Here is a 4,992-nt window from a genome sequence, read left to right as displayed (position 1 = left end):
CCCCTGGGGCCCCTTCAGGCCAGCTAGGTCTTTGGGTCCTGGCTGCTTCGCTTTGGGAGCAGTCGCTGGACGTTTGGCACGTTGGCCGGAGAGTGCTACTCGGGCCGCGACCTGCAACCGGGCAGGTACCTCCCAGGTTCCCGGCCCAACGAAAGCCCCCAGACCCAAATGGAGAGGGGCTGCTTGGGGGCCCCCTGGGGCCCCTTCAGGCCAGCTAGGTCTTTGGGTCCTGGCTCCTTCGCTTTGGGAGCAGTCGCTGGACGTTTGGCACGTTGGCCGGAGAGTGCTTCTCGGGCCGCGACCTGCAACCGGGCAGGTACCTGCCAGGTTCCCGGCCCAACGAAAGCCCCCAGACCCAAATGGAGAGGGGCTGCTCGGGGGCCCCCTGGGGCCCCTTCAGGCCAGCTAGGTCTTTGGGTCCTGGCTCCTTCGTTTTGAGAGCAGTCGCTGGACGTTTGGCACGTTGGCCGGAGAGTGCTTCTCGGGCCGCGACCTGCAACCGGGCAGGTACCTCCCAGGTTCCCGGCCCAACGAAAGCCCCCAGACCCAAATGGAGAGGGGCTGCTTGGGGGCCCCCTGGGGCCCCTTCAGGCCAGCTAGGTCTTTGGGTCCTGGCTCCTTCGCTTTGGGAGCAGTCGCTGGACGTTTGGCACGTTGGCCGGAGAGTGCTACTCGGGCCGCGACCTGCAACCGGGCAGGTACCTCCCAGGTTCCCGGCCCAACGAAAGCCCCCAGACCCAAATGGAGAGGGGCTGCTTGGGGGCCCCCTGGGGCCCCTTCAGGCCAGCTAGGTCTTTGGGTCCTGGCTGCTTCGCTTTGGGAGCAGTCGCTGGACGTTTGGCACGTTGGCCGGAGAGTGCTTCTCGGGCCGCGACCTGCAACCGGGCAGGTACCTCCCAGGTTCCTGGCCCAACGAAAGCCCCCAGACCCAAATGGAGAGGGGCTGCTTGGGGACCCCCTGGGGCCCCTTCAGGCCAGCTAGGTCTTTGGGTCCTGGCTGCTTCGCTTTGGGAGCAGTCGCTGGACGTTTGGCATGTTGGCCGGAGAGTGCTTCTCGGGCCGCGACCTGCAACCGGGCAGGTACCTCCCAGGTTCCCGGCCCAACGAAAGCCCCCAGACCCAAATGGAGAGGGGCTGCTTGGGGGCCCCCTGGGGCCCCTTCAGGCCAGCTAGGTCTTTGGGTCCTGGCTCCTTCGCTTTGGGAGCAGTCGCTGGACGTTTGGCACGTTGGCCGGAGAGTGCTTCTCGGGCCGCGACCTGCAACCGGGCAGGTACCTCCCAGGTTCCCGGCCCAACGAAAGCCCCCAGACCCAAATGGAGAGGGGCTGCTTGGGGGCCCCCTGGGGCCCCTTCAGGCCAGCTAGGTCTTTGGGTCCTGGCTCCTTCGCTTTGGGAGCAGTCGCTGGACGTTTGGCACGTTGGCCGGAGAGTGCTACTCGGGCCGCGACCTGCAACCGGGCAGGTACCTCCCAGGTTCCCGGCCCAACGAAAGCCCCCAGACCCAAATGGAGAGGGGCTGCTTGGGGGCCCCCTGGGGCCCCTTCAGGCCAGCTAGGTCTTTGGGTCCTGGCTGCTTCGCTTTGGGAGCAGTCGCTGGACGTTTGGCACGTTGGCCGGAGAGTGCTTCTCGGGCCGCGACCTGCAACCGGGCAGGTACCTCCCAGGTTCCCGGCCCAACGAAAGCCCCCAGACCCAAATGAAGAGGGGCTGCTTGGGGGCCCCCTGGGGCCCCTTCAGGCCAGCTAGGTCTTTGGGTCCTGGCTCCTTCGCTTTGGGAGCAGTCGCTGGACGTTTGGCATGTTGGCCGGAGAGTGCTTCTCGGGCCGCGACCTGCAACCGGGCAGGTACCTCCCAGGTTCCCGGCCCAACGAAAGCCCCCAGACCCAAATGGAGAGGGGCTGCTTGGGGGCCCCCTGGGGCCCCTTCAGGCCAGCTAGGTCTTTGGGTCCTGGCTGCTTCGCTTTGGGAGCAGTCGCTGGACGTTTGGCACGTTGGCCGGAGAGTGCTTCTCGGGCCGCGACCTGCAACCGGGCAGGTACCTTTCAGGGTCCCGGCCCAACGAAAGCCCCCAGACCCAAATGGAGAGGGGCTGCTTGGGGGCCCCCTGGGGCCCCTTCAGGCCAGCTAGGTCTTTGGGTCCTGGCTGCTTCGCTTTGGGAGCAGTCGCTGGACGTTTGGCACGTTGGCCGGAGAGTGCTTCTCGGGCCGCGACCTGCAACTGGGCAGGTACCTCCCAGGTTCCTGGCCCAACGAAAGCCCCCAGACCCAAATGGAGAGGGGCTGCTTGGGGACCCCCTGGGGCCCCTTCAGGCCAGCTAGGTCTTTGGGTCCTGGCTCCTTCGCTTTGGGAGCAGTCGCTGGACGTTTGGCACGTTGGCCGGAGAGTGCTTCTCGGGCCGCGACCTGCAACCGGTCAGGTACCTCCCAGGTTCCCGGCCCAACGAAAGCCCCCAGACCCAAATGGAGAGGGGCTGCTTGGGGGCCCCCTGGGGCCCCTTCAGGCCAGCTAGGTCTTTGGGTCCTGGCTCCTTCGCTTTGAGAGCAGTCGCTGGACGTTTGGCACGTTGGCCGGAGAGTGCTTCTCGGGCCGCGACCTGCAACCGGGCAGGTAGCTCCCAGGTTCCCGGCCCAACGAAAGCCCCCAGACCCAAATGGAGAGGGGCTGCTCGGGGGCCCCCTGGGGCCCCTTCAGGCCAGCTAGGTCTTTGGGTCCTGGCTGCTTCATTTTGAGAGCAGTCGCTGGACGTTTGGCACGTTGGCCGGAGAGTGCTTCTCGGGCCGCGATTTGCAACCGGGCAGGTACCTCCCAGGTTCCCGGCCCAACGAAAGCCCCCAGACCCAAATGGAGAGGGGCTGCTCGGGGGCCCCCTGGGGCCCCTTCAGGCCAGCTAGGTCTTTGGGTCCTGGCTCCTTCGCTTTGGGAGCAGTCGCTGGACGTTTGGCACGTTGGCTGGAGAGTGCTTCTCGGGCCGCGACCTGCAACCGGGCAGGTACCTCCCAGGTTCCCGGCCCAACGAAAGCCCCCAGACCCAAATGGAGAGGGGCTGCTTGGGGGCCCCCTGGGGCCCCTTCAGGCCAGCTAGGTCTTTGGGTCCTGGCTCCTTCGCTTTGGGAGCAGTCGCTGGACGTTTGGCACGTTGGCCGGAGAGTGCTTCTCGGGCCGCGACCTGCAACCGGGCAGGTACCTCCCAGGTTCCCGGCCCAACGAAAGCCCCCAGACCCAAATGGAGAGGGGCTGCTTGGGGGCCCCCTGGGGCCCCTTCAGGCCAGCTAGGTCTTTGGGTCCTGGCTCCTTCGCTTTGGGAGCAGTCGCTGGACGTTTGGCACGTTGGCCGGAGAGTGCTACTCGGGCCGCGACCTGCAACCGGGCAGGTACCTCCCAGGTTCCCGGCCCAACGAAAGCCCCCAGACCCAAATGGAGAGGGGCTGCTTGGGGGCCCCCTGGGGCCCCTTCAGGCCAGCTAGGTCTTTGGGTCCTGGCTGCTTCGCTTTGGGAGCAGTCGCTGGACGTTTGGCACGTTGGCCGGAGAGTGCTTCTCGGGCCGCGACCTGCAACCGGGCAGGTACCTCCCAGGTTCCCGGCCCAACGAAAGCCCCCAGACCCAAATGAAGAGGGGCTGCTTGGGGGCCCCCTGGGGCCCCTTCAGGCCAGCTAGGTCTTTGGGTCCTGGCTCCTTCGCTTTGGGAGCAGTCGCTGGACGTTTGGCATGTTGGCCGGAGAGTGCTTCTCGGGCCGCGACCTGCAACCGGGCAGGTACCTCCCAGGTTCCTGGCCCAACGAAAGCCCCCAGACCCAAATGGAGAGGGGCTGCTTGGGGACCCCCTGGGGCCCCTTCAGGCCAGCTAGGTCTTTGGGTCCTGGCTGCTTCGCTTTGGGAGCAGTCGCTGGACGTTTGGCATGTTGGCCGGAGAGTGTTTCTCGGGCCGCGACCTGCAACCGGGCAGGTACCTCCCAGGTTCCCGGCCCAACGAAAGCCCCCAGACCCAAATGGAGAGGGGCTGCTTGGGGGCCCCCTGGGGCCCCTTCAGGCCAGCTAGGTCTTTGGGTCCTGGCTCCTTCGCTTTGGGAGCAGTCGCTGGACGTTTGGCACGTTGGCCGGAGAGTGCTACTCGGGCCGCGACCTGCAACCGGGCAGGTACCTTTCAGGGTCCCGGCCCAACGAAAGCCCCCAGACCCAAATGGAGAGGGGCTGCTTGGGGGCCCCCTGGGGCCCCTTCAGGCCAGCTAGGTCTTTGGGTCCTGGCTGCTTCGCTTTGGGAGCAGTCGCTGGACGTTTGGCACGTTGGCCGGAGAGTGCTTCTCGGGCCGCGACCTGCAACCGGGCAGGTACCTCCCAGGTTCCCGGCCCAACGAAAGCCCCCAGACCCAAATGAAGAGGGGCTGCTTGGGGGCCCCCTGGGGCCCCTTCAGGCCAGCTAGGTCTTTGGGTCCTGGCTCCTTCGCTTTGGGAGCAGTCGCTGGACGTTTGGCATGTTGGCCGGAGAGTGCTTCTCGGGCCGCGACCTGCAACCGGGCAGGTACCTCCCAGGTTCCTGGCCCAACGAAAGCCCCCAGACCCAAATGGAGAGGGGCTGCTTGGGGACCCCCTGGGGCCCCTTCAGGCCAGCTAGGTCTTTGGGTCCTGGCTGCTTCGCTTTGGGAGCAGTCGCTGGACGTTTGGCATGTTGGCCGGAGAGTGTTTCTCGGGCCGCGACCTGCAACCGGGCAGGTACCTCCCAGGTTCCCGGCCCAACGAAAGCCCCCAGACCCAAATGGAGAGGGGCTGCTTGGGGGCCCCCTGGGGCCCCTTCAGGCCAGCTAGGTCTTTGGGTCCTGGCTCCTTCGCTTTGGGAGCAGTCGCTGGACGTTTGGCACGTTGGCCGGAGAGTGCTACTCGGGCCGCGACCTGCAACCGGGCAGGTACCTCCCAGGTTCCCGGCCCAACGAAAGCCCCCAGACCCAAATGGAGAGGGGCTGCTTGGGGGCCCCCTGGGGCCCCTTCAGGCCAGCTA

The sequence above is a fragment of the Gallinula chloropus genome (assembly GCF_964237585.1).
Source record: "Gallinula chloropus genome assembly, contig: HAP1_SCAFFOLD_367, whole genome shotgun sequence".
Classification (NCBI taxonomy): Eukaryota; Metazoa; Chordata; class Aves; order Gruiformes; family Rallidae; genus Gallinula; species Gallinula chloropus.
This window is presented reverse-complemented; position numbering follows the sequence as displayed.